The sequence below is a fragment of the Ailuropoda melanoleuca genome, chromosome 2, assembly GCF_002007445.2.
Source record: "Ailuropoda melanoleuca isolate Jingjing chromosome 2, ASM200744v2, whole genome shotgun sequence".
NCBI lineage: Eukaryota > Metazoa > Chordata > Mammalia > Carnivora > Ursidae > Ailuropoda > Ailuropoda melanoleuca.
This window is the reverse complement of record NC_048219.1, coordinates 31,901,351-31,926,293: the sequence shown is the minus strand read 5'-3', so window position 1 is coordinate 31,926,293 and position 24,943 is coordinate 31,901,351. Positions and strand designations below refer to the sequence as shown.

Below are 24,943 nucleotides of genomic sequence, written 5' to 3'. Positions count from 1 at the left end.
TTTTTTTTTTTTGTTTTTTTTTTTTTTTTTTTTTTTTTTTTTTTTTTTTTTTTTTTTTTTTTTTTTTTTTTTTTTTACAACTTTCAGCTGTAAAACTGGGGTCAATTATTTTTAGCCATTTCTTCAGCCTGTCTCATTAGCAAAGTACTTTGAGGTAATGACTTGGGCATATTTGATGATTGTTCATTTTGAAAGATGTCATTTTAAGACTTTTCTGGAAGTTTCAAATCTGCCTGTGGGAGATCTGTTTTATGCCAAAATGTCATTTCAAATTCAAGCCTACATACCGCCTAACACTTGGCCCTTATAAATGTTTCACACCACCTGCATTTTTTATCATAGCTCTTTCATATGAACTTGGATTTCTTGTGGCTCACCTCCACTCTCTGTCTGAGGGGGAGAAAGTAATATTTTTAAACGGCCTTTTTTCCCCTTTGTCAGAGGAGATAAAATTCCCCAATTATTTTCCCCTTGTGCATAGATATTTATATTAATATTTTAAGGAATGGGTTCTTTATAGTGTTATTCATGAACTCATGTGTTAAATTTAAAACAAATGTGTCCTAAAAATGAATATTTAATCTGAGTTTAATACCTGAAACCAGATTCGTGTTGACTTAATTTCTTTGGTCATAAAAGAAATCTCTGAAATGATTCAGATTCTTTCATTCATTCAACAAATATTTTAACAAGCTTATTGCGTACCTCCTACATTATCTCTTTTAATCCTTATGATAACATGGCGGTGTAAGATTACCATCATCGTCACCCTCGCAGCAGCCTCCCTGTATCATGGGTGAGAAAACCAAGACTCAGAGCAAATCCTTGGGATAAGCAGTTTGGGGAAGAATTAGAGGTGTCAAGTGCAATAGCAGGAATGAGAGAGAGACAGAGATAGAGACAGAGACAGAGAGGCAAGACCTAGTAGAAACCTGAACAGGAGGATCCGACTGGGAAGACCCGTAGTCATAGCTTTGCTTTGCTTCATGTTGGGATCATCTGGGACTCTTTAAAAATTACTCTGCCTGGCTTCCCCCCTCAAGACACTGCAATTTAATTGGTATGGGATCCAACCTGGGTATCAGGATTTTTGTTCAAGAAAGCTAATGTGCAACAAAGTTTGGGAGCCCCTAGCCTCGCTGGAGGCTGGATTATTGTATGTAATGAAACTAAAATAACTCCCACTTCCTGTGGTCCATTACCGGGTCTCGATGTGCCAATGGGCTGTACTGGTTTTTAGGTCTTAGGATGGACATAAATAGAAAACATAAGTCCCAAATCCCTATCAGAAGAAGAAAGGCAGCAAGTTTTAGTGGAAAGAGGGCATGCTTTGATCACTTAGCTTTCCTGAGCCTCAGCTTCCAGATGCCAGAATGGCTATTCTGATGCCTATCCCGTAGGCATGTTGTTGTAAGAATTACATTAATTACAGTGAAATTCTTTTTATCCAATGGCATCAGAATTGTTAGTCAGTTATTTGGAAAAAAAAATAGGAAATCAAAGCAGTTATAGAAGATATTATTTTCCAAAGATGGCCAAAGTATCTCCCCCCCTCATATGATCTGGTAGTGTAACACTGAAGTTTTCCCATCTGAGGCAGGGCCCATGTTCCTTCTTTTTGAATCTGGGTTCACATTTGTAAATGCCTTGATCAGCACGTTATAGGGGAAAGGACACTATGTGACTCAGGAGGTTAGATCATAAAAAGCAGTACAGCTTAGCTGGGTCACTCTCTGTTGGAACATGTGTCTTGGGAGCTCAGAACCGATTTGTAAAAAGTCTGGTTCCCCTAAAGCCACCACGTTGGAGAGACCAGGTAGAGCAGCCACACAGAGATAGAAAGATATGTCCCAGGAGTCTCTGTTTTGCCAGCCCATGGCTGTCCGAGTCTTCCCAGCATCACTTGCCAGATATGTGAATTCACTAGCCCTTGATCCAGCCCATGACCTTTGAGCTGCCCCAGCTGTCAGGAAGTGCAGCTGGCCTACCCGGCACTGCCCAAAATGCAGATTCATGAACAAAATAAATATTATTGCTACGTTAAGCCACTAACTTTTGAGTGTTTTGCTATGCTGTGTTAGGTAACTAGAATAGCAGGGAGTAATAAAAACAATCTATACAAACGTTAAATAGTTTATTTCAAATTAAATATAACAATTCTTTTATTTAGCAACGTTCTGATGTCGAGCCAAGGTCATTTCTGGGAGAACAAGGCCCAGTGGCCAGAACCTTGGCAGGAAACATACGTATAACGCATTTTTTTAAAAATGATTTTCAGCGTCAGCTTCTTTAAAGTAAAATGAGTGTGTGAAAGCACTTAAAATTCTCTTACCACTTCCTTCTGTCCCTTATAGTTACCCTACATCCTACCCAACTTAATTCAATGTTTTATTAGGCTGTTCATTTATTTTATCATCTTTCCAAAGCATTCGACTTAGATTTCATAAAAAGAAATCTTTCTTTTTTGTGAATCTGTTGCATCCATGTGCATGTTACTAAGTAGATTGCAGGATAAAATTAACAAGTACAATTTGAATAAATAAATATATGGTGAGCATCTAGTTCTGCTCATGTGAGCAGAAGTATACAAGTTTTCTAAAGAAAAGTCTACTAGCCACTCATGTTCTCGAAAGTTATGGATACTAGTCTGTAGATTCATCGAAAGAATGAGAACCCCGTTAATCTCAGAATTTGCGTAAATGAAGGTTGCTTATGAGAGCTTCTATCATAACATTATAAAAGCACTCACATGCTGTGAACACTCATTAAATAGTAGTTTCTCTAACCATTAAGTCTTAATTTGCCAAAAACTCTGCTTGCAAATTGTCCCTGACACCAAATACCAACAGAATTTTTAAAACGTAGCCCATAATAGCCACCCAAACTTCATACTATTTCAGAAAATGCATTACATTTCTATTTATGAAAAATCATTTCCCGTGGGTTTGAGTTCAGATTGGGTGCCTAATATTTTGAAATCACTTGCTGAAAAGAAAATGCATCGTGACTAGCTTCTCCGATAGTGTACCTACTGAATGCACTTACTCTTGGAAAGGAAATCTGCTGAAGCAGCCCTGAGACCCTGCTCTTTCTCTAGCCTCAGCCACATTTTTGTACAACTTTCAATAGGATAGAGAGTTCAACGTCCAGGGACAGGCACTGAATTTTAGGACGAGGTGTGGAATGTACTGTAAGTGTGTCATCCTAGAATCGAGCGGTTATTCAGAGCTTTCATCAAAGCATAACTCGGTGACATCACTCCAGTCCTGCCTCTGCAGAGCCATTGTGCACCCCCCCCCAGGGTGATCACACAGCCGCCCCCCACACACACACCTAGCAGGGCACAATTCCCCAGCGGTTCCTCAGCACCTGCGGATCAAGTTGGGCCTCCGCAACATGGTTTATGCAGGACTCCAGGATAAGGACCATGCCTTTCTTTTCAGCCTCCTCTCTAAACACTCTCATTTATATTAAGGCCCAGGACTAAGCACAACGTGTAGCATGATCAGACTTTGTTCCCAGCATTTCCGCTGCTTCGTGAAACTGCAGTACTTACCCTGTTCTAAATAAATGTTTTGCAAACAATGGGTCTTAACCCACTAAGAGGTCACAAAATCAATTTAATGGACTTCAATCACCATTTAAAAAAATTAGAATGGAAGGGAATGAATCAAGTTACATTACACACAGTAAGTATCGTTCTGGTAAACTTTGGTTTTAGTGGTGTGTGTGTGCCAATTTGTAATGTAAGGTGTATTTTTTTTACAGTGGATCATAAAATCACAATACAGAAAAGCTCATGCCTCTCAACCATTTGGCATGCACTTTGTGCTACCTGGAAGGCCTACTCCATGCAGTACCTCTCTGTCTCTCCAACAAATTCCAACTTGCTGTCCAAGATGCTGCTTGTTCTGTGAAGCCTTCATCGGGCATATACTATGTGTTGGGCATAGAGCTTGGTACTTCAGATGTTATAGTCCATTTTCATGTTCAGAACAAACTTATGAAGTTAGAACTAATAATATTCCCATTTTATAGACAAGTTCATGGGAAGTGACGAAGCATTAAGTACATTGCCCAGCGTCACAGAGGCAATGCGTGGTGAAGCTAGGGTTTGAACCCAAGCCTTTGGATCCAGAGTCCTTGCTCTTAGCCAGTACACCGAAGAGCTTCTTCTCAGCACCCCTGGGCTGAGCCCCGCTGTTTCTTTATCTGCCTCCCTGGCACACGGCTAGAGTCTTCAAGGTGGGCGTTTTCTACACTATACTGGATTTAGTTGTTAACATGTCTGCCCCCCACACTAAGAGAATCCACGAGAACATGAACCGTGTCCTGTTTCTTTCTTTTGCTTTGGGACCATGCACATACATGTGTGTCATACAGAAATCACCTGATAAGTATTTAATAGTGAGTGCCAATGTGAGGAATTATCACCATTTCACAGAAGAAGAAACTGATACTTATCTAAGAGGAAGCTAGGCCTATTGTTCTTTCTGGCCTCTTCTGTTATAATCAACTTACTAACAAAGTTTAGAAGGAGTGATCGCTTTGAATGAAAGCTAGGGAAATCTTCACAGAGCTATGAGGAGTTTTATAGATAGATAAAGGCACGACAGGAAATGTTACACATAATATAAAATACACAGGTTTTTTTTTTTCATTTTCCATTCATGACCACAGTGTTCGTAGGCATGCCTAAGAATCAGGTTTCTCCTAGGTGCCATTTTATCTGGTCCATTCACTCATTCATTCATCCAACAAATATTTTTGAGTCAAGCCATGTGGTTTGTTCTGGAATATATGGATAATGACCTGCAGTTCCTCCCTGAAAGGTGCTAACAATCTCTAATGGAGCTGAGCAAATAAATACGTGATTATAACATGGCATTGGCTGTATCACCTGGCAGTAAAGGGCCAGAACTTAGGAGCTGGTTGGTCAAGGGCTCAAGGCTGGGCTTCACCACTAAGGGCTTGTAACACCTTGAGGACTTCAAGTAGATTCCGGGAGCTTCAGTTTTCTCATCTCATAGGGCTGCTGTCAGATAATATGCGTAAAGCACAGGGTGCTCTAGAACTGGAAATTGTAGGCTCATGACCAAAATAATATTTTTGTATGTGTGGCCTCTGATAGACTTACTTGACATTCTCCTCTATGCCTTGATTTTTTTTTATCCGAAGTGTAGGCCTATGAATCTGGGGCACTGGGGTGGCTCAGTCAGTTAGGCATCTGACTTTTGATTTAGGCTCAGGTCATGATCTCAGAGTCATGGGATCCAGCCCCATGTTGGGCTTTGTGCTTGGTAGGGAGTCTGCTTGGGATTGTCTCTCTCTCTCTTTCTTCTTCTGCAACATTCCCCCCCCCGCCCCGCCCAACCCCACCCAGTTCACACATGTGTGCTCTCTCCCTAAAATAAATAAATAAATCTTTAAAAAAACACAACAAAAGATAGGCTTATGAATCTGAGTTCTAATTGCTCTTTATTAGACATCTTCCATGGAAAGAGAGGAAGGCTCTACCATCTGGTGGGGACAGTTTGCTTCCTGGGTTGGGGCCTCAGGTCAGTGTCCTCCTTACTTCTCTTTTACTTCCCTGCTGAATACAGGCCACAATCTCTCTTCTCCTAGACCCAATACCTCCCCTCTTAGTACCCTAGCTCTTCCACATTCCTTCTTAGTATTTTTTCAGAGCATCTAGCATCATTATGATACCTATTTATGGATATTTCTATGTCATAATACCTCTTAGCTGACATTCCCAAGTACACCCTTAGAGCTCCTGTGTTTTTATCTAACTCAAACACTAAAATTTCTGAAGGAGAAACTTTTGTAGGATTTTGTAAGAATGTGTCCTTTTTTTTTTTTTAATGAAGAGTACCCTTCTTTTGTCCAACTGTTGAATTTCTCCATAAATATGTGTGAGCACATATGTCTCTTATAACAGGATATTTCTGGCTAAGTACTGCAGAACCATGAAGGTGAACCACTTCTCCCTAACACCCCTGGCCTGATCTTGTCAGTGCTCTCTGGAACAAACAATGGGAGGTGTAAGTTTATGTTTCCTGATAGAAGCAAAAAGAGAACCCATATGCATCAGATTAACTCATTGCATTTTTCTGTTTTTTGGATTCAGTAAGGTTTCATGTATTTCGCAGACACAGAGGAGAGGGACAGCAGAAAGGAAATGGACTTTTCATGGCTGTGAAAATGAAATCAACCCAGAAGCACCACCAATTTTCCTAGCAAAAGTATCCCACGAGTCATGACATCTGAATCATCCAGCGTCAGGATCTTGTTTAATTTCATTACATATTTGCAATAGCCTCCTGTCTGCTTCGCTGGGGAATTATAAATTTAAAAAGTACAAGTTCAGCTATTTGAATTCCTCAGATCATATACTCAGATTTATCATTACTCCAGTATTTTCAAGAGGAGAAAAAGCAAGTGGCTACTTTAAATATATCAATATCCCATTAATGTGGTTACTTATAAAACTATAAAACCTATAAACAGTTTGATGGTTTTCCCCTAAATACTTCCTGCGATCTAATGATATGCACTGTTCTTTTATTTTATGTTGATAGTAAATCTAAGAATACACTTATACTTCTTGAGAACAGAAACAGTGTTTTCCCTCTCCACTATGGGCATCTCATCTTTAGGAATACAATAGACATTTTTATGGCTATTGTGCTTAAAGGATGATATATAGAAATGGATACAGGTGGGAGTGTTTATGGAGATGGTTGAGAATGGAGCAGTGCAGACACCTCTGTGGATATTATATTCAAGGTATTCGGATCCGATGCATAGAAGGCAAGACATGATTTTGTGTAGCCTCACCTCGTGTAACTTACTGAGCCCCTCAGCATGCCAGGAATTGTACTAAAGTTTCCAGATATATGCCTAATAATGTGATAATAGCTACTTTGGGGGAATGCTTCAACCATGCTGGGCAATGTGCAACTAGTTTATCATTTAATCTTCCTTCTGCCCTAAATTCCCTAGAATCAGAGTCTTTTAAAAGGGGATTCTTATGTGAGTGATTGACTGGGGATGTTCTCTTAGGAAAAGGAGAGGGAAGGAGTAGGACAGTGTAGGGGGAAAGGACTAAGCAAGGATATAGCCTCTGGAGCTGATACACAGTTTGCCTCACTTTGAGCCAGTGGCTGCAGGGGGATCGTCCAGGGTGAGGGGCTTCCTGGAAGAGGAGGGTGTTTCTCCAGAAGGGTCCAGTCAACACTCAGGGCAGCTGGGGGATGGTGACCAGCTTGGGCACCGACAGCAACCACTAAACCCTCTTTGGGGTAGCTATTGTACACATTTGTTAAATAAGAAAACTAAAGCACAAGGCATTTAGCTTGCCCAGAGTCACTTTTAGGAGATCGGGATATCAACGCCGATCTGTCAGACTGCAAGCTCTTGACCCCTCTTCTTCCACTGTAAATGCAGTCAGGGTGATGACTTCTAATCTAAGTCATGTACAGAGTCCAGGAGTAACACAGAGAAGGTGATGAACTTTCCTGAGAGGTAAAGAAGTTTGGGGCTGTGTGGAGAAAGAAAGCAAACCCTCCCTGATCTGTGCATTATATAAGAAAACCCAAAGTCACGAAGACAAGAAAGAAGGATTTTAGTGTATTTTTTGCTGCAGAATCCAATTCCTTTGTGTGCCATAAATATAAAGGTATGAGCTTGCTAAGCAAATGGTAGGAGTAGAGAATTGTTTCTAAGTAAAAATACATCCCCAGTTAAATCAAACTGGTAACAGCCTTGCATCTCTTCCCCTGGAATGACCCTGCATGGGTCTTAGAAGTTAAGATGCCAAATGCCATTTCCCCTGTAGCTGATCTATCCTAAATCCCCCAGGCCAAGAGCCTGGCTAAGGGGCCAACAAAATGTGCAGAGAGGAGCACCAGCCTAGGAGTCCCTTCTTACTTGCCATCCTGGCTCTGTTACTTCCTCACTAGGCTACTTGGACAACGTGTGCCTCTTGGCTTCATTGTTTCACTTATAGAAAGGCAATAAGATTTGTCCTAATCTCCTGCTTTCTGTGGTTTCAACTGCTATCATTCTTTCTACCTCTTCTTCCAGATTCTCTCTTCTGTAGGACTCTGTTCCCCCAGCCTACACTCTAGGTCCTTCCCACCCCATGTTATACTTGTTAATGCCCCATTGTTATGCTTCTCACACATCGACCTTGAGGAACATCTCCATTTACATTAAACTCACCTAAAATGGCTTTGACTGTGTCCAAAGTGGTATGTAATTTGATAGGTGGCAGTTTGGGAGGCAACCAAACATAAACATCACAATTCTACTTCCAGATGTGATCCAAGGCTTCTGAAGTGGAGCAGACATTTTGATTTCTACATTACAGAAATTTTGACTCATCTTTGGTGAGGCCGCTTATTTGTAAATTACACAGTCATTCCACAGAGTGCCTCCCTCTCCTTGTCCCCGTTTCGAAAGGGTGGGTTTATTTTACAAGTAATTCTAGTCATCACTGTCTCAGATCGCTTTGACGTTGGGTGATAGATCGTGATACTAGGTAATATTAAGAGTACCTTGGTGATCATTCTTTAAGATTTGATTCATTACCTTCTCCTCAAATATCTGGGGGAAAAAGTAAAGTGTGAGAAAGTGGGACTCAGATGCCAACTCTCTGCTCCCTTGATTCAACTCCAGGATGGTGATTAAATGAGTGTTTGCCTTGTTGCAGATCAATTATTTTGAGGACTCAGAATTTCTTGCTGTGTCTTGAATTGTGCTGATGGTTTTTAAGTAGGCTATAAAAATTCCTGCGAATGATTTGTTTAATTATTGTCTTGCTCCTCATTTACATTTTTATCTAAAACTCTGAGAACTGAAATCTGTATTCAATTCCACTTCCTGCGAGCTACAATTTGCCTTGTTGGGAGAAATATCTGGACGATGCTTTATGTATGGAATAATATCAGTCAAGCAGAATTAAATGTCTGCAATGTTGCTATGATGGATATAGACATAGTTCTTTTTTTGCTGATTTTTCTCTGGTTTAGGACAATATTCTATGGCTATCTAATAGCCATGACTTTTTTTTTTTTTAACCTCACTCCAAGAATCATCAGAGTCTAAACATGTTCAGACTTGACTTTCCTGGATTAGACCTTCGGAGAATAGAGGATTCTGACCCACTACATTACTGGTTTTTACTGACTCTCTTTGGGGCTGTCCCCTCCATGATGCACAAATAACCAGATAAAAAGTAACACGCTCAGCCCATCACAAAGCCTTAGATCCGGGGATACCTTCACTACCGTCACTTTACTACCACAGAGGCAAACCATAGTGTGGCATCATGGAAAGAACATTGAAGACGGCAGGATCTTCCTTTACAAACATTTCTGTGCAGTTCGACACAAGTGCTTTTGAAATTCTGGAGTCTCGGCTGAAATAAAAACTGTGAAGAAGTGAAATTCTGGGGGTGAAAAGCTGCAGTTGCAAAAGAAACAAAGCAAAACATTCCTGAATACTTCTACCCAAACCGCCAAGATTGCTCATGTTGATGAAAATACTATGTGTGTGCACTGGAGTCAGATTTGTAGGAGTGAAAACAGAGCATTTCTCCAGCTCCTGTGCGGAGACGGAGTTCCACTAGAGTGAGGTGTCTGCTCAAGGTCTCCGGTGAGTTAGTGGCAGATTCAGGACAAGAAGTAGCAAACCTTGATTCCAAGTCCAATGTTCTTTCACCCTCAAACTGCTATAAATGTGACAAATTATCTTATTAGTTTAGCCTAGTTCAGCATTTCCTCAAGTGTGGGATGTTAATAGGTGTTACATGAAATAATAGTTTCATGGTCAAATGAGTATAGAAAACGCTGTTAAATAAAATTAAACACATTTCTTCATTTCAGGCTTCTCTGAACCTTTAATATGTTAATATATATTGTGACTCTCAAAGAGGGAAATCAAATATACAGCTTTCCTAAACTTATTTGACCATGGAAATCTCTTTTTCATAGAATAACTCATAGAAGACACTTGGAAAGGTTTTGGCCTCACTGGTAAAAATTAATGTCTTTGTACCAGTGAAGGTACTGATAAAAGTTATAATTCAACCAAGATGGTTCAAATGGTGAAGCTAACAAAGGAGCTACATCCAGAGATCCGTGCAGAGTTAAGGAAACCGAAAGAGGATAGCGAAGCCCCCAGGCAGGGTTAAGCATTCCCACTGCACTGAAGAAGCAGGGGCAGGAGACCAGTCAGGGTACGCTCCAGAATGGAGCTGGGCTGTTAGTGGGACTAGCATCTCAGAGGGATGTGGCTTCTCTCAGGGCCAGAGTGATAGAGGAGGAGGGGGGAAAGAGGAAATGGGAAGCAATATCCCAACTGCTTTGTCTTTATCCCCTCTGATCTGTTGTACCTCCTGTCAGTCAAATGTAACTGGAAACCAACCAGCAATGTAGCCAGGGCACGGCTAGATTTGTTGTTGTTAGTTTCTGGGTTTAGCCTCTCAAACCCAGAGGTGTGCCATGCACTTATAGGCACTTTGCATATATTGATCATTTCCTTAAATTTCATGAGAATCCTATAATCCTGGAATCATGACCATTTGCAAATGAAGAAACAGACATAAACTCACCTAGGTAGTAAGAAATGGATTCAGCCCCAAGTTCATCTGTCTGCCTTCCATTTTACCACATTGCTGAGCCAGAAAATATCAGACTTTCAATGAAAGCTTAAAGAATTTGCAGAAGGAGTTTTTCATCTTCAATTTCAAGCAATTTCATCTTATCGCTAATACGATTAATCCTCCAACAGAGTGAGTAAGTTTAATTTGTAGGGTTTTTTTTCCCGCTCCGCAGGAACAGCTGACCTTATTTTATTCACCTCTGCAATCCCAGACCTTAGCACAGTGCTCAGCACTGAGTTCATGTTTGTTGAGTGAATGCAGGAATGAATGCATGAACGAGTGAACTGTAAATCAGCATTCCAAGGACGTTTTCTCAGAGCTCTGTTGGGACAGAGTTGGCCTATCAATCTATTTTTAAACGTTCTGGCTTGTTCGAAATGGGAATTTTTCCATGTTGAGCATCTGTTCATGACTTTTTTCTTGGATAGCTATGATACCTCTTTCCTTACAACCCCCAAATACACACACTAAACACACACGTGTGGGTGCACACACCCATCCATTGCCTCTCTGCCTCCAGCTCTGCCACACTAGTCCTTTCTGTTCAGAGACACCAGATCTGTAAAATTAACCTTTATAACGTACCACAGATAACCACACCCTATGCCAAACCTCTTCCATTCCCTTCAAAATCCTGTAGTAGCTCCCTGCTGTCCCTTAACTTAATACATATCTGGTGAATTTAACTGAAAAGTCTATTTTCCATCCTAAAATTCCAATTTTTCCATACTCTCACTCCATTGAAACTTACTCCGTCAACTGTGCCAGAATGAACCCTTCTATCAGACTGGGCTAGAACTTTCTCTCAAAGATGCTAGGGTCATTCTTTCCTCTACACCTTTATTCATGCATGCTCCATGCAGTGCCTTTTTTCTTCCTTGCATTATCTCTTCATTTATTCACTCATTCACTGAGCTCTTGCTGTATGCCAAACACTGTCATACTGAAGCAGATACTAAGAGAAATTTAACTTGGTTTCTGAGAAGTGCAAAACCTCTCACGGGAACCTGACACACTGAGAACGCACAGCACAGTGTGCTGACTGCTACAATAAAGGCGCAAGGCCAAGGGAAAGAGCCAGGGAATCACAGCCCCAGGAGTTCAGGAACAGTGTCTATTCCAAGTGCCCAATGCGCTGTGGGAGCTCAACAAATATTTGTTGAATGAATGAATGAAGTAACATTTGAACTAGGTTTTAAAAGACTGACTACCTATATCTTTCAAGAATGAGCTCTAGGTCTTCTCCTTGCCTACTCTGAAATAAAATGCTCTGGTAGTTCTCAGAACATTCTATCAAACTTGCTGTCTTGAATTGCTCTGTGGTTCATGCATCCAATAACAATGTCAACATTAGGAAATTCAGATTATGACTTATAATTTTTTTCATATACTCTCTAGCACCATGCTCATACAATAAATGTGGAGAAATGATCAGGGATTCCGTTGAATTTACTCTAGCAGAATTGAAACATTTCTATATTCACATCCACTTGGAAAGGATAAGTTTGAATAGTATTTTAGGGTTGATGATATGGGTGATATGGGTTGATCCTAAGGGAGCTTCTTAAGGCAGTGTTAAAAATGACCTGGAGATCTTGATATAACATGGATTCTGAGTCTATGGGATGGCACCTGAGATGATCTATTTCTGAGATGCTCCTAAGGGGTGAAAATACTTCTGGCCCATGGACCACATTTGAGTAGCAAGATGTTAGAGGAAAGAGGGACAGAAAATAACACCTATTGAGTTCATGTTATATATCAGGTACTGTTCAAGGCTCTTTGGATCCATTAACTCTATGGTTTTCACATTATATTCATAGACTAGTTACAGGAAGCTTTAAAATATATAAATTCTCATGACCCACTTCTAGAGATTCTGACTCAGAAGATCTCTGGTAGAAACAAAGAAATCAGTATTTTTAAAAAGATCCAAGGTGATTCTGATGCACTGTCATATTCAGAATTCTAAGAATGACTTCCAGTGACCCTTGTCTTTATGTAATTTCCTCCCCTCTGAGTGTGGGTGGAACCCATGAATATGGCAAATGAGGACTCTCATGGTTATGTCACATTATATGGCAAAAGGTAGGCTATCTGGTGAGTCTACTCTAACTACAAAGAAGTTGAAGAGATTTCAAATGTGAGAAGTCAATGCACGATGTTGCTGAGCAGCAGAGAGAGAGGGTCATATGAGAAGGAAGGCAGAGAGCCTTAGGGACTGAGAGCAGTGCCCTGCTGACAGCCAGCAAGGAAACAGAGACCTTAGTCCTACAACCACATGGAACTAAACTCTGCCAACAACCTAAATGAGCCTGGAGGCTGATTCTTCCAGAACCTCCAGGTAAGAACCCATCTGGCCCTTGACACCCTGACTTGGGCCTTGTGAGCCCCTAAGTAGAGAACTGTTGCCAAGCCTGCTGACTTCTCACCTGCAGAAATATGAGAGAATAAATGGGTGTTGTTTTAAGCTGGTAAATACGTAGTAATTTGTTATGCAGCAGTGGAAAACTAATGCATAAACATTTAGGTTTGGCAGTGACTACATTAAGTAATAGGATCCTCCCATGAGCTCCGATGCATAAGGATTATTATTTCCACTTTATGGATGACCAAGTGGAGTCAGAGGACTGAAGTTCTTTACCCACAGTCTCAGACCTAATGGCAGATGCATAAGTTGGATCTCCAAATTCAAAGTTCCCTAACTCTCAAAAACAAAAGGGAGAAAAATCAAGCATATAGAAAATAGGGAGACCAGATGAGGCTGAAGAAGAAAGACCTCAGTTCAGTAGACATTGAAAAACTGAGTTCTATTTCTTTAATATGCCCACAAAAATTGAACTCCTGTCTGTTCTCTGTATAAGATAGTTGAATGGTTCGAACACATAAGGGAGAGTTGGGATATTCTTTCAGGCTTAACGTAGCCACAATTCATGGATAGGAGATGACTGTACAGTTGGATTCTCCTGACAGTGGCTGTGAAGGTTGGCAATGCAATCAGTATGTCAGGGGGCCCAGAACAAATGTCTGGGCTTGGTCCAGGGTTGTACATCCCCCTGGCTCACTGGAGATAAAGAGAAGAGAACATTTAGGTAAGTCTTCCAGAGTGTTTCATCAACTTCCCAGAACAGAACTTTGTGCATAGCGATGTCAGCTGGGATATAAAACACTGAGACTCAATGAAACTCTGTCCTTAGGCTATTTGAATCAGGAGTGGTCACTTCTGCCAAAGGTATGAAGTGTGATGTGTGTGCCTGCTTCGACCCAGTCTTTCCATTGAGGTTTCTTCTCTGCTCTCTCAGACACTGACTAAGGGAAGCCAAGACAAGGGGAAGATCCACCCATCCATCCATCCATTCATTCATTCATCCCTTCTGCCCATACACATATATTAAGCTCCTGCTGGTGTGTTCAGTGGGATTCAGGAGCCACTGGGCTTCATCAGACCAGTTTTAGTACAAAACAAAAAACATCTTCTCTGCAGAAAGAGTAAAAATAAAAATCTATTCCCAATTCCAATCCTATCTTTTGAAAAGAGTCTTTAACTATATTAATCTGCTTGCATAGGCAAGTTCCAAAAGTATGTAATAGAAATTCTACAGAAATCCATCCAAGAATAATTTATGTAACTCTTCCAAATAGGGGCTACACTGGCTTCACTCCCCGAATGTTTATTCATGTCAGCCATTCATTGGCTCAAGGAATATACACTGGCTTCTGTGTGCTACCCAGGGAGGCCAAGGTACAAGGTGAATAAAACAAAGGTTTGACCTCAAAATCTAGCCCAGGCAACCAAAAAAAATATTAATAATAACAGCACATTTCGCATGCAAAGTACTCTGGTGGAGGGAAAGCTATGTGCCCAGCCATAAACTCTTGCTTGTGGAAGTATAACCTGAAAACCAGAGGACTGTACAAGTAGGTTTTTCTGCAGGGCTGGGTTTTTTTTTTTTTTTCTTATTTAATCTGCTTGTAAAACCCTCACTTTCCATTTCTGCAGCCACTCCATCAGGAATTTTGATGAACTGGAGGACAGAAAGCCTATCTGTATGTAAAAAAGCTGAGGTATTGCATAGTGCCTTTTGGATTTTTCCTCTGACAAGTGGTTGGCATCTGCTAACAACACTTCTTTTCTTGAGCATTGTAACGTTGCCAGCCTGAGAGCTGAGCTTTGAAAAAGGAGATGGGACTGTTAACAAATGCCTTTGTTATCTCCGGAATTGATTATTGTACAGTGGTTCACAGAAAAAAACTTGATGTGTATCTTGTCTCAATATTTACCTGCTCCTCCCAGGAAATATTGTGCTAAGAGCAATTCCCTGCCATACAACAAATGTCAACTTGCTAAGATAGCTGGTGCAGCTCACCAATCGACTGTCCTTTTCCCCATCTGGGAAAACAGTATGATAAGACCCCAGGAAGAATTTCTCATTAAGCGCTTGGACATCTTTTGGGTGTGATGGCTGCATGGAGCGTTTCATATACTTTTCTTCCCCTTGCTTTCATTTGAGAAATATTTATTGAAACCTTCTACATGCCAAGCCCTTTTCTGGCCTCTCAGAAAATGCTAATGAATGAAAACAAACCTGAGGCAGAATGGCCTTCATGGAGATTATGTCGGGTGGAGGAGAAGAGAATTCTGCAAGCAATCCCAGTACATGGTGATAAGGCAAGATTGCAGAATACATGTGCTACAAGAAGTTAATATAGTCGAAGATCAAAGACGGCTATTTTGAGAAAGTGATTTTTAAGCTAAGACTGGAAGGAGAGATGGGAGTTAGAAGGAATCCAGGCATTGGGATGGGGGCATTGGGATGGGGGGAGTGGGTAGTGAGTGAGAGAGAAGCAGTGAGAAATAGGGAGGTGGCATTTTCCATGCAGAGAGGACAGCACATAAAAAGGGGGTTTAGAGGTGAAGGAGGGCATGGCAAATAACTTTGGGCAAGCTGCTAAACTTCTCTAGGACCCAGTTCCCTCATCTCTAAAATGGGGCAAAGGAAAAATAAATAAATAAAGTAAAATGGGGGAAATGGTAAAACCCATATAACAGTGTTTAAGGATTGACTGCATGGTCCATGGAGAACATTGACGTGTATTCAGTGTTTCTTAGTCAGTGCTCATGGACGTTAAGCTAGTATGTATTCATTGATGGAGGAACTAAGAAAAATTTGAGATCAGGATGGCTGGGCTTCCTGGAGTTTTCTCCCAATCTTGTATGCCAGACTCCCTTTACAGCTAGATGTAGCCTGTGTTGTGCATATGAAGCTCTCCAATGTATAGATGTAGCAAACATTTGTTGTTTATATGTCTGTATCTGACTCAAAATTATCATTCTTTGCAGACAAGTGCTATGTCTTATTTATTTCTGTATCCACACACATAATGTAGTGCCTGGCACAAAATAGTTTCTCAATAAATGTTTCATGGATGAATGAATAAATAGAAGAAGATAGAAGCAATAGAGTAGAATAGATCCTATTAGATCTTGGTGCTAAGCTAAATGCTGCAGGAAACTCGAAGAGTAAGTCTTGAATTTAGTCTCTAAGGTATTTACTTTTTAAGGGCTGTTAAAACACTGCTGCCCCAGGAAGACATGAATAGAGATTTTTCCAAAGAAGTCTTCCAGACGGCCAACAGACACATGAAAAGATGCTCAGCATCATTCATCATCAGGGAAATGCAAATCAAAACCGCAATGAGAGATCATCTCACACCAGTCAGAATGGCTAAAATCAACAACACAAGAAAGAGCAGGTGTTGGCAAGGATGTGGAGAAAGAGGAACCCTCTTGCACTGTTGGTGGGAATGCAAACTGTGCAGCCACTCTGGAAAACAGTTTGGAGTTTCCTCAAAAATTTAAAAATAGATCTACCCTATGATCTAGCAATTACACTACTGGGTATTTACCCAAAGAACACAAAAATACTAATTCCAAGGGATACATGCACCCCAATGTTTATAGCAGCATTATTCACGATAGCCAAATTATGGAAACAACCCGAGTGCCCATCATATATCATATATATATATATATATATATATATATATATATATGAATCTCACATCTTCTTTATCCATTTTTTAGGGCTGAGTAATACATATACCTTCCCTCTTGCCTCAGAGAATAAATTTTGGGCATTGCATTTCTTCCCTATGCCTCCCTTGAGAGAAAACTGAGCAGCTAAACTATACTGCATGACAGTAAACATCTAAGACCCCCCAAATATAAATCCTTATTATTATTTCAAGAATTATATGTAAATGTTTTTTACTATATGGATATTTTTGAAAGTATTTAAAGACTGCCCAAACATAGCAACAACCTCGGTGCCTTTGCACATTGTTATAAACTACATGTTGTCTCACATATAATCCACTATCATTAACCCTGTGCTAAAGATGGGAAGACTGAGGCTCATCTCAGCCACGGGAGCTAAGCAGGGTAGTGCAATCAGTAAATGGTACAACTGGTACTCAGGCCCGACTAGGTCCTGTGTATGCAGGGACAAGAGGGAACTCTTCATGATAGATTATGAAGCCCATGCTAGCTTTGGGCTTGGTAGAGATACCCATTTTAATTTTATATTCCCTTTCTCATAGATTTAATGGTTCTCCCTCACTCTTCATTTATCTGGACCCCACTGTCATTGGAGGTTCTATTAAAGTTTTTCATCCTCCAGCAGACTTCTTGAATATGTCAAGCCAAATGATGATAGTGCCCCCCGGACTCTGTTGTTAGGCCATCAGCTTTGCATCTTTGGCTTAGGACTTTGCAAATACTACATTACATACGTAGCTATCTTTTGATTTACATGCTAGAACTTTATCTTAATAATAAAACCACAAAATATTAGACCTGGGAGTCCCCTTTCTCTGAGTTCACAGACTTCCTCTCCATCACTCCTGAGCTGTGTGTCTGTCTGCATGTTATTTTTTTTAAAGATTTTATTTATTTATTCATTGGACAGAGAGGGAACACAAGCAGGGGGAGTGCGAGAGGAAGAAGCAGGCTCATAGCGGAGGAGCCTGATGTGGGGCTCGATCCCATAACGCCGGGATCACGCCCTGAGCCGAAGGCAGACGCTTAACCGCTGTGCCACCCAGGCGCCCCTGTCTGCATGTTATTTAACTTCTCTGTGCTTCAGCTCCTCATTTTAAAAAAATGGGAACAAATACTATTCTCTCAGAGGAGGCAATAAGTTAATACATGTACAGCATCTGGGAGTTTTGAGTAACTGCTAACTATTTTCTTAGGCCAACATTTAAAGACATAGAATCCACTGTGCGGATAAAGCTGAATTGAGGAGGGAAGGTGCTGGCATTCTGTTTTGCCCGCCTGATTTGTGGGCACCTCTCACTCCACCAGAATCCCTTGAGCTCATTAGATCACCCAACATTTTTTGTGGACTAAAAAACAAAGGCCTGGAGAGGTGAAGTGACTTGTCTAATTGCACACGACCAGTAACTGTCAGGGAGATCTGGCCTTGGGCCTCTGTTCTTCTCACTTACACCAAACATGACCATGTCTGACTGTCAGTTATCTTCATGTGTTCCTTTTATGTAGTCCTTCCTCTGCCCCGCAGCCAAAAGCTTTACATGGCTTTATTCATTCACTGAGGATATAAATATGACTAAGACCAGTCCCAGCATTTATGGAACTCATACTTTGGCGGGGAGAGGAGAGAAACATAACAGATAATTATAGAAGAGAATTAATTTAATGATAAAGGTATGCAGAGGGAACACAGATGAGGAATAATTAATCCCGTGTTGGGCAGAATGTGAAGGATGAGTAAAGAGATAACAAGGCAGATTGAGCAGTTGCAGGGTTGGGAGCCTTCACGGTAAAAGACACCACTTGGGCAAACACACAGGGGCAGGGAATAGCATGACATCTATGAGGAACTGCAATTTCCTTTTCCTGCTAGAGCGTCGAATCCAAGACAGGAAGAGAGGGAGACGCACTGGAGAGAAAGTCAGGAGTGGCATACTGGGGGAGGGTCAGCAAGAGGAGTCCCGTACGCCGTGTTGGAACACCTGGGGATTGATATTGGTTTCCAGAACTACGTACTTTAAAGTTGAGAGGGTTGTGTTTGCAGAAAAAAAGAAAAACGACCCATGGTTTTGAAAAAGCATTAAAATGGAGCATTACCAAACATATGTTGGTATTTTCTGAAGGGATGGAAAAGGGAACATTCTCTCCAACATTAGGCCAGCACAGAAGTGCTGAGAGTCAACAAAATAGGGACATTGACCAATCGCTCTGTGTGTTGCTGTGGTACAGATCCACTTTGATAAATGGAGTTTCCACCATGAGGAGAGTTACCAAATACTGTTCCAAGCGACCTTAGTTAGCAACACTTGTGCTCCGTTTCTAAGACCAAGTTTTTCAAATCAGATAAGGTGAAAATCCTATAGAGCTTGATAACAGACAATTAATAGATGCACTGAACTCTGACCAGATAGGGGCACGGACAGCTTAAGATACACCCTCCCTGTGGCCCGCAGGACCTTCCCAGGGAGGCAGGGATCTGGGAGTGTAAGGGCAGAGACAGAAAGGACCAGCACGGCTGAGGCAAGGAGTCCTGGCAGCTAAAGTCTATTTATTAGTGTCTCCGCTCCTCCCCTGCTGTTATATTAATATAACGAATTGTTCACAGGTGCGTCAAATGAGGTTTAGACGATCGCTGGGAGCTTTGTTACCCAAACAGGCCAAATTAGGAAGAGCAGATGCGTCAGGCAAAGTACAGCCCCTCCGCAGAGGTACAAAGCTTGACTTAATGAAGGTCGGCGCTCACGTTTGGCCTTTATGGCCCTCACAGCAGTGGGATTCAGCCCCCTGTTCATCTCCTGCTTGCCAAGAAGTACTCTCTACCTTCTCTTTTGTGGGGAGAGGACAGATGGGGTGAGTGTCCCAAGGAAATCGTCTTCTCCTTCCAAATAATAATGAGAATAAGAAAAACTGAGGGCCACGTATACTGGGCCTTACTGTAAGGGTGTGCAGGTTTTTCCCTCAACACGAAGGTTCCAGAACAAAGGAGTGAATAAGCACTGGCATCGTGCTGTGTCATGCTCCCCACACAGTGTGCCCTGCGTGGGCCACACACCCTGGAGGCAGGAGCACCTTTTTCTAACTGGCCCAAAGGTACCGTCTGTTCAAGGACCAGTGCACTCGAGCGTTTGTGCAGCTTTTCAGAGGGAGCAATTTTTTTTTTCACAATCGTGGCAAATAAGCTAGCAGCAGCCCCCAAATATTATCTATAACCCCAACAACAACTCTGTACGGTGGGCATAGTGTTAGGATCCCCATTTTACAGATTAGGAAACTGAGTGCCAGAATGATTAAGCAATACGGTGAGAGTTATACGTGGCAGAGCAAGGATTTGATCCAAAGAAAGTTCCCATTTCCTGCTGCCTTAAACTACAATAAACACATTTTCTTTTTCTTCATCTCTCGCTCCAGAAAGAGGGATGAGGAAGGAGAGGGACTGCTTCAGCACAGTGGTGTAAGAAGGGCTCTGTAGTCAAGAGATTGAAGTTTGATGTTCTATATAATGGTCGCTTGGAGTCCTGGAGCCAGCGATTCCTCTGAATTTCCGTTTCTTCCTGTAAAATGAGAATTGCACTAGACGGCCGATCTCCACGGTCTCTTCTGTTTAATGTCCAAGAAGTCCAACGGCCTTTTCCTTTCATTCATTTTTTTTCCTGTAAGCGAATATTAAGAATACATAGACTCCGTATATTCTGGGGGGGGGGTGATCTGGCAGCACATACCAAAGCCGTAAAAATAATCATGTGCATAATTATGCACAATGATTACAATTATGGAGAATATCCCAAGGAAATCATAAAAAAGAAGAGCTCTGAGTACGAAGTCGTGGCATTTGCTCATTGTGACAGACAGCCAATACCTAAATGTCCCACAGTAGGAGAATGGATTTATACATTTTAGAGTATATGTGTGATGGGATTGACTGACCAAATAACATACCAAGTGTGATACCTCTCCAAGTAGAAACATGCATATGTCTTTATGAAATAAAATTGAGTGGAAAATAGATCATTTGAATTTGTACATAAACTATATTATAGGCATAAAAATGTTTCCAGATTGAAAGAGAATACAATATAAAATAGTTTATTTTGGTAATGGGTTTATGAGTACATCACAAAAATTAATTTTATAATGTTTAAATGTCACTATCACTTTGGGCAATTAAAGGTACTTCATCAAAACTTTTTGACTTCTGTATTTCTCTTGTGATTATAAAATTGATACTCATTACATAAAATTTGGAAGTTCAAAAAAGTATAAAGAAATGGAGAAACATTCAAACTGCACTCATCAAAGGAAACCCATTTTTTTTTAAAGATTTAATTTATTTATTTGACAGAGAGACAGCCAGGGAGAGAGGGAACACAAGCAGGGGGAGTGGGAGAGGAAGAAGCAGGCTCCCAATGGAGGAGCCTGATGCAGGGCTCAATCCCAGAACGCCAGGATCACACTCTGAGCCAAAGGCAGACGCTTAACGACCGTGCCACCCAGGTGCCCCAGGAAACCCATTTTTTAAAAAAGATTTATTTATGCATCTTAGAGAGAAAGAGAGAGAACACAAGCTGGGGAGGAGCAGAGGGAGAGGAAGAGAATCCCAAGAAGACTATTCGCTGAGTGTAGAGCCCAACATGGGGCTCAGTCTCAGGACCCAGAGTTCATGACCTGAGCCAAAACCAGGTTGGACACTTAACTGACTGAGCCACCCAGGCATCCCAGAGGCAACCTATTTTAAGAGTTTGGGGTTTTTTTTTTTTAGTTTTTTAAGCATCGATTTTGGTTTTCCTCTGCATAGGTAGATCATTCACTCTCTGTAAATCTGAATCATGTTTTCCTTTTAATATTATTTGACTTTATTTTCTATTTTACCATGTCATTAATAAAGGTTTATAAACACATAATACATTATTTAGTCCACCAGTTATTTCTAACTCTGTTATTTAGATTATTTCCAATATTTTGCTTAATAACCCTGAAATGGTTTGTATAGTTAACAAATCACTGTCCAAATTTTAGATTATTTGCTTATGATAGAATCCCAGAAAGGGAAAATAAGGGACTCTTCTTTTAAACCAAAGCTTCTAAGTGCTGGACCTTATATTCCATGTATTTTGAAGTCAATAAGGGTCAATAATTCATCTTTGAGGGATTTCGTTTAATCGTGGTACATAGTGGCATATTTTTTGATCTCTTGCACATCTTCCTTTTGCCTTTACATGTTAAGATAGCTCAGCATAAAAATCTTGGATTGCAACTTTTTATTCTGAGAACTCGGTGGCCTTTCCCTTCATTGTCCTCTGACTTGAAGTATTAAAGAGAAGTCTGAAGCTAACCTGCAGGGGGTCATCTTGAAGGAAATTGGCGTTTTCTGCTTGCTCAGGGAATGCTTATGAGTTTTAAATTTACTATTTAAAATTATACTCTGTATCATTTGATCTAGCAATTTAAGTTTGTCGATTTGCCTCATAGGAATAAACAGAAATGTGGTTGTTTATAGTAAAATTTCTAATACAGTTATGTCTCTAATCATGAACATTTAAACTGATTTAAGTGACCAACAGGAAAGCATTAAATAACTCATGATATTATGGGCTACTATAAAAATATTTTATAACATGTAAGGGCACTAGAAAATATGTGTGACACATTGTTAATTGAAAAAAAAGCTGCAAAACTATGTGTAGTCTGCACACATATATGCTCTATGTAAAAGTATGTAAATAGACTTCTATATGAAATACCTCACTGGAAGGAGAATGCGCACACACACACACACACACACACACACACAAACACCAAAATATTTACCATGATTTATTAGTGAAACAGTGCAAACCACCATTCTTTCCAGGTTCTACATAGGTGTGATTCTGTTGTTAACTGATTTTACCTAAAATATAGCAAGCTTTTCTAATTTATGGGCTCAAATTGGTTGTCATTTTGCTTTTTGTTTTGCTCTCAGCAAAGTTTTCCTCAGTTATATCTTTGATTATTCTGTTTCAATTCTCCTTTGCTCCTCAGTCCATCCTATAAGATTGGAATTTTCTTTACTGTCTTCCATCTCTACTATCTTTTAATTATTTTTATCTGTTTTTGTCCTTTTTCTCCTTTGAGAGTTTTCCAAATCTGTCCTCTTCATCATAAATCCCATTTTCTCTCAGTATCTTTCTGTTCTTCACTACTTCTGTACAAGCTCTAATTTTGTTAACGTTTTTAGTTTACTTCAATCCTTCTTTCTTGTGGCTTTTGGTTCTGATTTCCTGGAAATCACACCTTCTTACATGCATTGAGGGATGCCGAATAGTTTTCCGAAATTATTTCTTCTGGAATTCCTGCAGTAGATAATTTTCAGAAGTCTTCTGAATACACAATTCCTTTTCCTTATTCTATAGCACTTGTTTCTTCACAGTCCCCATGTTGATTTTGTTGTTTTCCATATACTCATCCTTTAACAGGATAGATCTACTCAGACCTAGTGTGTGCCAACAAATGTGGTGTGTGGATTGCCCTTGACCCCAATTGCTGTCCATTGACAGGCTGGCCAGATTTCTTTAACAGATCTGTGGCAGATGGCAGCTTGATTCTTAGAGTTCTTACCACAGTCCTTGTGCCTACCACACATTTGTTTCATGCTGAACTGAGACAGGCTCTTCCCTCTTTTCCCTCCTCTCAGAGATCCGTGATGCTCTCATCAGATGCAGTGTATGTGAACTACAGTGTTCAGGATTCCTTGTTCCTCCTCTATCTTCTCTGGCAATTCACAGTTTTAGCTGTGGAAGTCGTACCTCCTCAGATTCATTGCACTACCATTAACATCGTCTTCCCGATTTCTTTTTGTTTGTTTGTCTTTTAAAATCTGGCAATTCTAGTTTAGAGTCATTACGAAAAGAGAATGCTAATATGGAAAGTTGGGAAGGGCACTCTGGGTTTGACTTTTCTCATTTAGGAGAAGGTTGTCTGCCCTGTTTTCAAGTTGAAACAGATCTTACTTTCAGAATAGAGATAGCTGGGAAGGGCTAAATCATATCCTTTTTAGGATCAGATGATACGATTGGAACATTGATTGCATTTTCAAACCGTTCAATGCTTGTCATGAATGAGCAATTCTTGAATAATGTGTCACTATCTTGACAGTGGTTATTGATGTGCTTTTATGAGTTTTTGGATTTTCTGTCTTATTTAGGGGGTTGAGAGAAGATTTCTCCAACTACTTTTCTAATACTATTTTTAAACCAGAGGCTTCTGGTTATTGAAATTTATATAATAACTTTGTTTTAATATTAAGCATATGTGCAAATGTATTATGGCATTTTTATTTTAACTTGATGATTTGAATTCTAATACAGCATCCATTTCTGGTGGTCAGATATCTCAAAGCCACTAACATCTGTAATTTTTCAAATTATAAGTGATTTGATTTCTATGTCCGTCTTGGACTCTGCTAATAGTGAGAGATGCTGTGTTTTTTTTTTTCAGTAATGCTTAGCAATTTATTCATTGCAAACTGAGTAGTTATTAGCAGATTTGACTGCCTTATATGAGAAACTGTTGAAGGAACTGAATGTTTATCTTAGAAAAGAAAAAAAACAAAGAAACCCTTGAGAGCTTTCAAATCTTTCAGTATTTGAAATGCTGCTGTGCATAAGAGAACAGCTTACTTTTATAATTCTAGGAAACAGAACTAGTGACAATAGGTGGATATTAGAGGGAAACAAGTTTTAATATCAGGTCGTGAGTTCCCTAAGACACTGTTTGCTTTTGTTTATTGTATCTGCAACATCAAACATAATGCCTTGACCACAATAGGTGTTCAATAAATGTTTATCGAGTAAATGTTGTTAATCATTCTAAAGACATTTTTTTACTAACAACTTCAGGCAAAGAATGGAACATCATTTGACAGTGATGCTCTGTAAGGAATTCCTAACTGGGGAAGACAGATGTACTGAATCAACCTAAGGCTTCTTCCAGCTCTGAGTTCTGTGAGTCTGGGTCCCAGTTGCATGTTAGAATAAAAGGTATTTTCTCTTAATACCATATTTAACAGGATTTGTAATGGTATGGGATGGTGGAGCAGAGTCCAGGCCCCACTTTTTAGTCCCAGCTTAGGTGGCTATGTTATCTTGGGTCAATCACCTTTTGGTGCTGGAGAAACCATGTCCCCTGCAGTAGCTTAGGTCTTCGTCATGTTGCCTTGATGATAAACACTGGTCAGCTAGGTG

The 24,943-nt window shown here is 40.3% G+C and overlaps 1 protein-coding gene across 9 annotated transcripts in view; it reads left to right on the top strand.

Moving 5' to 3' along the window:
- DAB1 (DAB adaptor protein 1) overlaps positions 1–24,943 on the top strand; it is a 1,110,909-nt gene that overhangs the window by 662,400 nt on the left and 423,566 nt on the right. The window lies entirely within an intron of this gene.